The sequence below is a fragment of the Camelus ferus genome, chromosome 35, assembly GCF_009834535.1.
Source record: "Camelus ferus isolate YT-003-E chromosome 35, BCGSAC_Cfer_1.0, whole genome shotgun sequence".
Classification (NCBI taxonomy): domain Eukaryota; kingdom Metazoa; phylum Chordata; class Mammalia; order Artiodactyla; family Camelidae; genus Camelus; species Camelus ferus.
Genome location: NC_045730.1, coordinates 19,236,321 through 19,247,259, shown reverse-complemented (window position 1 = coordinate 19,247,259; position 10,939 = coordinate 19,236,321). Strand labels below are relative to the sequence as shown.

The 10,939-nt window shown below is 53.2% G+C and overlaps 1 long non-coding RNA gene across 3 annotated transcripts; it reads right to left on the bottom strand.

Annotated features, from left to right (window-relative positions):
* Positions 1–2,655: 2,655 nt before the first annotated feature.
* On the bottom strand, positions 2,656–9,271 carry LOC116661473. 3 transcript variants are annotated; one of them, XR_004317339.1, is made up of 4 exons: positions 7,781–9,271; positions 7,464–7,575; positions 5,214–7,023; positions 2,656–5,028 (listed from the first exon to the last, which is right to left on the bottom strand). It is a non-coding gene; the product is annotated as an uncharacterized LOC116661473 (long non-coding RNA). The 3 variants fall into 3 exon arrangements; XR_004317337.1 differs by having other exon boundaries at positions 7,464–9,271; XR_004317338.1 differs by having other exon boundaries at positions 2,656–4,955; positions 7,464–9,271.
* Positions 9,272–10,939: the final 1,668 nt, after the last annotated feature.

Here is a 10,939-nt window from a genome sequence, read left to right as displayed (position 1 = left end):
AATATTTAATGGGGCGTGTCAGAGTAAACACTTTTTGGCTGTCTTGCTCTCAAGATTAAACAGGTGCACGGCCTTCTTTAGCCAAACCTGTCAGCTGCAGCAGCTGGGAGTTCCCGGCCCCGTGGGCCCCTGGGGCTGCCCTTTCCTCCTGACTTTGGGGCTCCCCAGATGCTCCTCCCTCTGTTCAGGGCCTCCTGCCCCTCCCCAGCCAGCCTGGCCCCTGCTGGGCAGAGCCATCTCAGCTCTGAGGTGAAAAATGAAAAAATCCTGTTGGCAGGTGACTGTGACTGAATTCACATGACTTCTGAGGAGGAGGGGGTCTGTGAGGTCCAGTGGCAACCACCTGGGACAGGAACGTGGAGCCATTTAGGTGAGCGGTCCTCCTCTCTCCCCGCTGAGATGGGACACCTCCGACTTCGGGGACTGTCCTCAGCATCTCCTCGGGGACTGGGCTCAGCGCACCACCGGGGGCCTTGAAGCAGGGGCCAGGCGGCCCATCTGCTCCATCAAATTTTTTTTTTTTTTTTTTTTCTGGAAGTTTCCCGGTCACGTTCTCATGTAAACAATATCTTCGGAGAGCCGGCAACCCCCCTGGGGAACCGGGCTGAGCGGTGATGGATGGGCCCGCGGGCGGGGCCCACATCAGTCACACCTCCCGCCCGGCCCGGCCCCAGCCCCGGCCGTAAGCGCAGCCTGACTTGGACCATTTGTCTCCAAGTACCAGGGGATTTTCAGACAGCTGTGGAGCCAACCGTTTCAAAAGGGAACATAGTTCTGGTCTGCGGTAAGAACAACACACTCCGCCTGTGCTGCAGGATCCCGGCCGGGGGCCCGAGCGCCGGGCGTGGCGGCTGCTCCCTCCTCGCGCCCCCCCATCCCCCCCGCACCTCTTCCCGCATACCCTCCCGCAAACTGGAGCCGCCGTGAGCCTCAGCCCCGGGGCACACTCGGTGGAGGAGTGTACCCCGCTTCTCTTGGCCCTGCGACCTCGTTTCTGCCCAACTCCCGGCGGGCGGGGCTTGGAGCCAAAACCTGGGCGGGGAAGGCGGTTTCTCTCCGCAGATGCAAAATCGCTTTCCCTTCTTCCTCCGCCCTCTCTCCGTCCCTGACCCCCCTCCTCCCTCCCGCTCATTACATGCTTTCTCTATGCTCCCCTTCTGGCCCCGGGGAGGCCTTGCTCTGAGGACGGATGAACTCAGGTTGGAGTAGGGACCACAGCCCTTGTTGGGATGGAAAAAGCAAGTCCAGGAAGTCGACAGAGTCGGCTGTCCCTTCGGGGAGGCTGCTTTCCCTTGATTGGCACCTTTTAATACCTCTGAAGCGTTTGCCATTTTCTACCTGTTTTCTTCTTGGGTTGTTATTATTATTAATTGAAATATAGTTGATTTACATTGTGTTAATTTCTGGTGTACAGCATAGTGAGTCATATATATATATATACACATACATACATACGTATATATACACACACACACACACATATATATACATACATATATATGTAATCCTTTGGTCTGTTCAGGACTTTCTACCAGGTGACTGGATCCTTCTGCCCCCCCCCCCCCCGGCAGGCCCCGCCCACTGGGAACAATACCTCCAACCGTGATGCTAGCTGGGCAGCATTTTGCAGCCCACCACGGCTGCCCTTATTCCGGGGTTTGGCCCTGAGGAAGTGGCAGGAGCAGCAGGAGCGATCAAGGCCCTTTCTGTCCGGCGGGGCCTCGTCGGCTTCCAGCCCCGGGAGGATGTCTCTGTTGCTGGTGCCGCAGGTCTGAACGGGCCAGCAGGGAGTCTGAAGACAGAAACTGCAATCTGCTGGTTGTGACACTACGGGATGCTGCTGAGGATGTCGCCAGAATTGTCACCTCACACCTGTCAGAATGGCCATCGTCAAGAAGAACACAAATAACAAAAGCTGGCGAGGCTGTGGAGAAAAGGGAACCCTCCTACACTGTTGGTGGGAATGCAAATTGGTGCGGCCACTGTGGGAAACAGTGTGGAGATTCCTCAAAAAACTAAACACAGAACTACCAGAGGACCCAGCAATTCCACTCCTGGGTAAATATCCAAAAAACACAAAAACACTAATTTGAAAAGATACATGCAACCAATATTCATAGCAGCACTATTTACAGTTGCCAAGACATGGAAGCAACCTAAGTGTCCATCAACAGAGGAGTGGATAAAGAAGATGTAAACACAGACACACACAGACACACACACACAGGAATATTACTCAGCCGTAAAAAAGAATGAACTTTTGCCATTTGCAGCAACACGGATGGACTGGGAGGGCATTATGCTAAGTGAAATGAGTCAGACACAGAAAGACAAGTACTGTATGATATCACTGATATATGGAATCTAAAAAAATACAGCAGACTAGTGAATAAAACAAAAAGGTAGTAGACTCACTTAGTAGCTGAACAAGTTACTTCCCTTATTCGAGCCTCAGTTGTGTTGTTTTGGTTTTTTTCATCCATAAAAGAGGGCTTTTAAAAAGCCTCAGAGGATGACTATGTGGATTAAAGGAAATCATTCATATAAAGCACAGAGCAGCAATAAGTGCAATAAATATTAGCTATTATTATTCATTCATTTAACAAACATCTGTGATATACCGTATGGTCAATGCTGGACATACACAGTCATTTCTGCAGGAAAATCACTCTCTTTATTTAAACACACACTCACACAGTAATTCAGAGGCAGAGCAGGACTGAGGCTCCACCCAGGGACTGGCACACTGCTTCCTCATCCTCTTGAAGACTTCAGGGGGCTGCTTGCACAATTTCTCCTCTCTTCACTCCAATTTATGGCCTCTCCCTCCTTTTGCCTCTGAGCTCCACCTTCTCTGGTTTGGGGTTCCCTTTAAGTCTCCTGCCCCTGGCCACATGTCAGGCTGGGCCCTTCCCAGGACCAAACCCCACCATCCACTGCTTTTCTCTGTCTCCACCTTTGTGCAAATCAGCCTAAAAAAGATGGGTCTCAGTATGATGCTTGTCCGTTTTTCCCTCACGCGGGTGCGATGACTTCCGGTTCCCCTCTCTGCTTCTGCTGCTCTCACAGGCGCTAAACGCCCTCCATCCAGTGGTGGCGGGAGTGGCTCACCTGTGGCTGCTTTGCCCCCATCTTCCGTGGAGCGTGTGCAGGGCCCAGTCATCAGATGACCAGATAACTGGAGCAGCCCCCCTTGGAGCAGGGCCCCGGGGGGGGTCTCTTTCTGAGTGACTCCCTGGGGTGCTCTGTGCCTCCTGCAGACCCTCTTCACCTTGACAGTGTTTCTGTAAGCGCCGTTCCTCTCTGCCCCACCAGGTCCCTCTGTGGACTTTACTCCTAGACCGGCCTTAGCCACAGTTTCACCCTGACCCAAGAAGAGCTGTTTTCCCTGAAGAACCCAATAGATGGACTCACTTGAAACTGCAGCTGGAGGGAGCTGAGTTGGCCAGCGGAAAGAACCTTCTTCCTTGAGGCTTGGAGAAACAGGATCTTTTTAAGAGACCTCCAGGGAAAGGGGAGAAGGTGGATCTCTTTCGAGACCTGTCAGAGACTTGAATGTCCTCCCCCGACCCCTCCCCAGTCTAAGGAGAGTTCTTAGAGCTGGAAGAGACCCAGCAGTCATCCAGGTTGACTGACAACTTGAGGATACCTTCTCTGAGCACGAATCCTCCTTAATGGTTCATTATTCATTCCCTCACTCATTTCACAGTAGCTGCGACTCATGGCATCATGTTACCAGATCTTCGCTGTCCCAGGCACCGTGTGGGTATAGGTGACAACAGCAAGGTAGGGTCCCACTATCCAGGAGGAAAGAGAAGAAAGTTGTATACACACGGTCTCCAGACTGTCAAGTTAATAAAAGCAATAAACGTCCTTGGTGGTTTGGGGGAATATTCTGCAAGAAAGTCTGCGTGCGAGCGGACATGATGTCTTCCGACAGCGGCAATGAAATGAAGCAGCACGATCCCAGCAATAAAGGACCCTGTCACGCGTGCGTCCTGGTGCGCGTGCCCTGCGCCGCAGAGGACCTGAGACCGCGGGTTAGACTCGGCAAGTAACGCAGGGTCCCCGAGAATTTCAGGCCGTCATGACCCTTGGACCCTCTGCACAGCAAGACGTGCAGAGCCTCCCTGCCCCACTTGGCATTCAAGTCTCCCCCAACATGGCCCCAACTTAATCTCCTGAGAGGCTGCATTAGACCCTTGGAGGACCTGCGCGCTGGCATGCTTGTGGTGTCCGCCTCCACCCTCCACAGATGTTGAGTATTTAACATTGTCCAACTCTCTTCTGACGTTTCCCATAATGTCTTTTGATGCTGTTTTAAAAATATCAAATAATAAATTCTTAAACAAAAATGTTTGATGTCCTTGCTGTGTTGATGGTCCGGAAATGTGCTCAGTTGGAGAGCAGGTAGCCAAGTGTTTTCCACTGTGTCCCCACCAGAACCCTCCATTCAGTCCAGTCTCATCCCAACCCCAGGCTCAGGACTTTGCAGGCTCTTGGACTTCCTCCCTACCAAGCATCTCTCTCTCTCTTTCTTCTCTGGATCCACAATTCTTACTCTTCATCCAAGGCTCCAGCTCCACTCCCAGGCCAGCAGCACCACCAGCCCATCCCCCAGCCGAGGAAATCTGCATTTGTTATTCCCACACTGGGACAGCCTTCCTGCCTCAGATTTCCCGTGGAAAGTGTTGTCTGCATCAGTTCATAACATACCACTTTGTGACATGTCTCACACACTTGCTTCGTGCTTATAATTAATTTTTCAAGTGCTCCTGTGATGTTTTCGTAATGAGCCTATGAGACTGAGGGCGGGACTGAGGTCTTCATTTCTGTCTGACACTGCTAGGAAGAGACACAGCACTCACATCTCAAAGATGCTCATTCCTTGGGTCGGCACTTCCCAACGTGAGGAAGAAAGAGACTCACGTTGACAGCAGGAATTCTCTGAAACACTGAAAAGTAAATTTCATTTGGGAAATGTTGCACTAAAAGTTGGTGATCACTTGGTGCCAATGGGCCGGTCAACTGAAACACACCATCAAACACTGATTAACAGGAAAGTAAAAATACAAACTTAAATGTCACTAAAATGCTTAGATCCTCAATAATATATCCCCACCCTCCTCTTCTACCCGATCCCTGCTCCCCCACTATCCCCTCCCACTATAATCCACGTTCAAGAGTATTATCAAAATAGCAAAATAACTCACCCATTACCACCTTAATTTCAACATTTCGCTAGATGAGTCAGCTCTCGCTCTGACAGTGCCCCAGGAGAGCTCTGGGCACAGGCCAGCTGCATTTTTATGGGGTGAAAGGTGGGTCAGAAAAGTCTACCTCTGGGTCCTTAGTACCTTTCGATTCTGGCACGACTTCTGCAGGTCAAGCGTCTCTGTGTTAGAGCAAGAAGAACCAGGAGGAAAACCATCAAGAGAAGTGCAAGTTTCCAGGCAAGGTGGTGGCTGCCATCAGATGCTGCAGTCAGCCTCGTGGAGGCCGGCAAGGAGACCCAGTCTGCTGTGCTCTCGGGGAAATAGGGGAGGGGAGAGGGAGCCCGACCGCACAGTCCATGGGGTAGGAAAGGGGAGGGGAGGAAATGAAGGTGGCTGGCGGGGGCAGAAGCTTGAGGAGGGACAGAGATGAAAAAGCCTTTGTTTGTTTAGTTTTTGGCTAGGGAGATGGGCATATTTGTAACTGAAATGACTGAAGAATCAAGTGAAGTAGGGCAGGTAATAAAACCAAGATGGCCAGGGTGGGGATTGAACTGAGGAGGAATTGGCCAGAGCCAGGAGGGAAACTTACTTTTCCCTCTGAGAAGCAAGCAAATATTGATGTTCTAACACATTACATAAGATGCCTTTGACTGTAAGTGAAACCAATTTAAATTATTGAATATAATGTTAAAAAAAAAAAAGAAGCATGGTTGGGCCTCAGGATCTTCCATAATGTTCCAGAATGTTCCAGACTCTCTCTACATTGCTCTCGGGTCCTCTCCACATCTGCCTTATTCTTCCCTCGGTCCCTGCTGGTCCCTGGCTCCTTCAGTCTACAGCTGTAGCTACAAGAGAGAAATTGGGCTGACCCTCTTGGCCCCAAAGCCAAAGTTCTATGGAAGGTTTCTCACTGGTCCGTCTTGAGTCTATTGGAGCCCAACCAGGGTCAACAGATTGTGGCGAGGCTGTGGGAGGCCGTAGGTAAGCACAGGCCCCTGTGTGGACCATGCAGATGGAGAGGGAGGAGGGCAGTCTTCACTGAAGAGGGGTCTCCGTGGATCCATGCAGTTCGGAGGTGGAGGGGTGTTCAGAAAGTCTGACAGTTTCATATCTCAAGTTTGTTTTGTTTTTGTCTTTTGTTCTCAGGGAAGTTAGAGCCTCTGCCAAGAATTAGGGGGCAAATGGAGATTCAGGCTACAGAAGGTTTGGAACTCGACCATGTGAAATGCACAAGCCAACAAAACAACAGTGCAGAGTTGAGCAGCAGTCGAGGGTAGAAAGCGTAACTGTGCGATGAGGTCAACCCAGATTTATTCACTTAACGAACATTATTGATGACAATCTGATCTCCCAGCAACAGGACGCAGCACCAATAAACAAATCGGTGGGAACAGCCAAAACCAAACCCAGATGGCTGGTCTGATCCAGTGCTGGAGAGTGGAAATATGGGTGCTTCAGGTGCATGGGGCAAAGCAGCAGAGGGGGAAGGGCTGAGGCAGGTGGAACCCGGTGCACAGAAGAGGGGACACAGGGAAGTCATCACGGAGGACCCGACACCATCCTGTCTCAGGGGTGCCTCTGGTCATGGCCCTTCCCCTGGAGATGACCCCTGGGTTAGGCAAACACCTTCTGGCTTGCTCAGGGGAGCTCCGTGTAAGTACCAGTAGCACCTCTTTTCATCACTGAGAGGTCCCGACGCGGATGCTGGCTCCCTTGGGCAGCCCATCCTCGGCAGGGCAGAAGCAGCTGGGGAAAACGGCCCCTCGGGGATGCCGCTTCTTTGTGTACAGCCCCCAGGCCTGGTGATCTGGAAAGAGTAAACCCTGGCTCTCAGTCTGCCTCCTCCTCTCCACCCCACCCAGGGAAATACAGAAGTTTCTAGTGCCTGCAGTTATGAGGTCTAAAGAGAATGGATCAGAGAAGGAAACACAGCTACCCTGGCCTGGCCTGAGGCTCCTAGGAGGGAGAGACCACATCAGCAGAGGCTGGAGGAAACGGCTCCATTCCTTGTGGGCAGCAGGCTTGGAAATATTGCTGGTACCCCAACTGGACGCCCCAAGGCCATCTGATACACCCGGGGCGCCTCCCTGCAGGAAGTCCCAGGAACCACATACAGTTTCTGACCACCCACTTCAACGTTTCTTGGCATGAAAAACACAAGGGCCTTGCAAAAAAAATTATCCTTGTTTCAGCCACAGTGGAGACCAGTAACGTCTGGCCCAAAGTAGACTCTCAATATGTACTCACGTGACTGAATGGACGTCCTCTCCAGAACAGACTGGAGCTGTCCTGTCTCAGAGCCGCCTCCGTTGGTGGCCTTGGGCTTGGTTTGCAGACCCAAGCGTACAGCAGTACGTCACTGGAGATGGGGCAAGTGAGGGTGGGGGGAGGGGGAGGCTGGCAGGAGTGGCGGTGGGCAGGGCTTTTCCCGACCCCAGCTGGTGATCAGCTTATCCCCTTGAGCAGAAGGATTAATACCCAGGGTAATTTTATCCCTGTTAGAATGAAACTACAGATGTGGGCTTATTGGGCGAAACAGCTAATCCTTTCTACATTTGGCTCACTCGTGAAATACGATGCCCGGGGTCATCAAAAGCACTATTTGCACATGGGCTTGCAGCTGGGTGCCGCCCTGCTCCTCTGGGCTGCGTGGGCAGCTGTCCGATCCTAGCTGTGCTCTTGCCTCTTGGGTGAACCGACTTCTCATCGGCCTGGTGTTGGAGGGGAAGGGAAGAGGCCTGTGTGTGTGGCCCAGGGGGCAGTGAGGGTGTAGCTGAAGGAAAATGTCAGGTATAGGAGTGGGTGCGCAGAGGCCAGAGGTGGGGGAAAAACTCTTGGAAAAATCTAAAGTTCCTTGCGACCACAAGTTCCTGAGGCTTGAGGGATGGGGAGGCAGCAGAAGGAGGATAGAAGGCGGAGGAAAGGGGGCGCCCCAGATGGGGGTCATTGGGCACCCAGGAGTTTACAGCCTGGTAATGGTTGGAGGCTCCAAAGCCAGGAGACAATTAATCAAAGAGCTGCTGCTGCCGGAGCAGAGATGAAAGGGTTTCCAGGCCAGTCGGTGATATGCTTGGAGCTTTCCCCAGGGCAGCCACCTGGGGCGGGTAACAGGAGCCGCGGTTCCTCGGTTCGTCCGAGCGCTAGGGTCTGCGAGTCGGAGTCCGGGGCTGCGGGGCGCTGGAGGCACCCGGGAGCCCGGGGCAATTGGGAAGTGGGAGGGGCCTGGGCGGCGGGGCGGGGCCCCAGTGGGCGGGCGCACGTGGCCGCCCCTCCCTCCCCACCTCCCCCGGCTCCGCGCACCGCCTCCCGCCGGGCGCGGCCGCGCCGTCCCCAGGCCGGGCCTCCCGCGAGACACCCCCCCCGACTCCGCCCCTGACCCGAGCCCTTCCCAGCGGCGCGGCCCCGCGCGCAGGGAGCTCCGCCTCCCCACCCCCGCGCCGTTGCGGGGTCGGCAGCGCGGGGCCGGCAGTGCGGGGCCGGCAGTGCGCTGCCACCTCCTCCCGCCCTCGCCCCTCCCGACTCCTCAGTCCCGGCTGCAGGGGCCGGAGAGGTTAAGGCCTCGTTCCTGTGTACTGCGTTCCAGAAACTCGCCGATGCCCCGGACTTCTTGGAAGACATTGAGAGGAAAGCAGAGCGTTCGACATGCCCCGCCAAACGCTCCAAAACCAGAGATGACACTTGCCTCTGGACCTGGTGGGGGGAGGAAAGGGCAGAGTGGCCAGGGGGCTTGTAATAAAACCCTCCTCCCCTCCCCTCTTACCTGGGTCCTTCATTAATGCCCCCCTCCCCCCAAGCCTCAAGAATTTGGAGCCTGCAACCCTCTCCCACCGCGCTGGGCGGGGCGGGGCCGGCTGCGCGCAGAAGGATTCGGCCTCCGGGGCGGGTGCCCGGGGTGGGAGGCTCGCATCGCCATGGCAACAAGTTCTTGCCGAGGGAATAACCAGCTCCCCAAAGTGCAGAAAATTAGAAAGGGACCTGCTGAGGGCCAGCTGGGGAGCCAGGCAGGCGGGGGAGAGGGTGGCCTGCAGGGAGGGGGGCGCGACCCAGCCTGACAGGCGACCCCAAGCCTGAATGTAGGGCTGCGCGCGTTTTTCTGAGTCAGATGGGGCCACACGCAGGACACGTGACCCGCCGGACTCTCCCCTGGCTGCCAGTTTGCAGATGGATCTGCTGACTCGCTTAGAACAACCACAGCCCAGCGTTGGCCCGGGCTGAGAGGGACGGTTCCCTTCTGTGGGTCTGTTCCAGTCCCCTAGGTGGTGAGTCCAGTAGCTCCTGTTGGGAGGACAGGCGTGTTAGCTGTGGAATCGAGTTCTACGTGGCTGAGGTCATTGACTTCTTTTTACACTTCTTTTTTTCAGTTTTAAAGCTATATTAATCATTTAAAAAGTATATATATATTTCCAATTCAGAGGAGTAAAGAAAGAAATGAACATGGTCCACAGTCCCCATCTTTCCACCCAAAGATAACTAACCAATGTTAACATTTTAACAGCCTTCCAGATTCTGCACACATGCTCACCTGTGGGTGGAGTATTTACAAAAGTAGATTACAGGGCGCCTGATGTTTTGTTGCCTGCACTCTCACTTAATTTACCACAAACATGGAAAGATACAGGGGGAAGAAAATCTGTATTATTATTTCTAATGGCAACATAGGATTACGGTAATTTACTAGCCAGTTTGCTACTGCTGGAAATTTAAGTTGCTTCCCAATTTTTACTCTTCTACATGGTGATGAACATTTCTACAGTTTTGCACCCAGTTAGTTTTCTTAAGGTAGACTTCCAGAAGTAGAATTACTGGGTCAAAGGATGTGGGCATTTAAAATACTGATGCACTTTTCTGAATTCTGGGTCTGTGGGTTGTTGTTGTTGTTGTTGTTGTTTGAGTGGACTTCATTTTCTCTCCCATCAGTATTTGGAATAGCAGGAAAAATTCTTTTTAGAGTTTGTATTCGACCACAGGGATATGTCGAGAACCCCTGCAGACTCAACTACAAATGAATTATTACTCCTTCCCCTGAACCCAAGCCAAAGGGTGAGGTTAATCCAGGGCAAAGTTACAGAATGGGTTAAGATTTCATCAGCCCTCCACCTTCCCTCTCTGTTCCCTGAAGCATTGCTTGGTGCTAACCCCCGCTTGCCCAAGGCTTCCAAGGTATTTGATTCTCCAAGACATATCAAAGAGGTCTTCTCGTGATTTACTCAGCGTTAGAGACACAATCTGTTAGTTATCCTTCCAAGCCTGTTTACATTTTAAGACCAGCACCAAGGAGGAGAGCAGTTCTTCACCGAAGGAGCTGATGATAATGTTGGCATTTCAGGTGTGGTGGCAGCTGAAGGCTCTTCTGGCGGAGCACCAGCCCGGGGTGGTCCAGCACTGGAATTCTGCTGAGAAGGCTGGTGGGTGAGAATGCTGAGAAGAGGGTTGAGCAGGCGAAGAGAGTGAAGAAGGGTCTTCGCTGGCTCTGGGTGAGACGAGGCACTTGAATGAGGAGCTCGTGGCCTCCCCGTCTCCACCTTCCGTCCTTCCAGTTTGTCAGCCCTCCTTCCTCTCTGGCTACTTCTTCTCAGGCTCCAGTAGGAGTCTCCTTCCTTCTGCCTGTCCCGTCAGTGCTGCTGCTCCCTAGAGTTCCATCCTGTCCCCCTTTTCTTCTCCAGCTGCATGCACACTGGGCGGTCAGCACCCCCCCACCCCCCCATGGCTGCCACCACACGCAG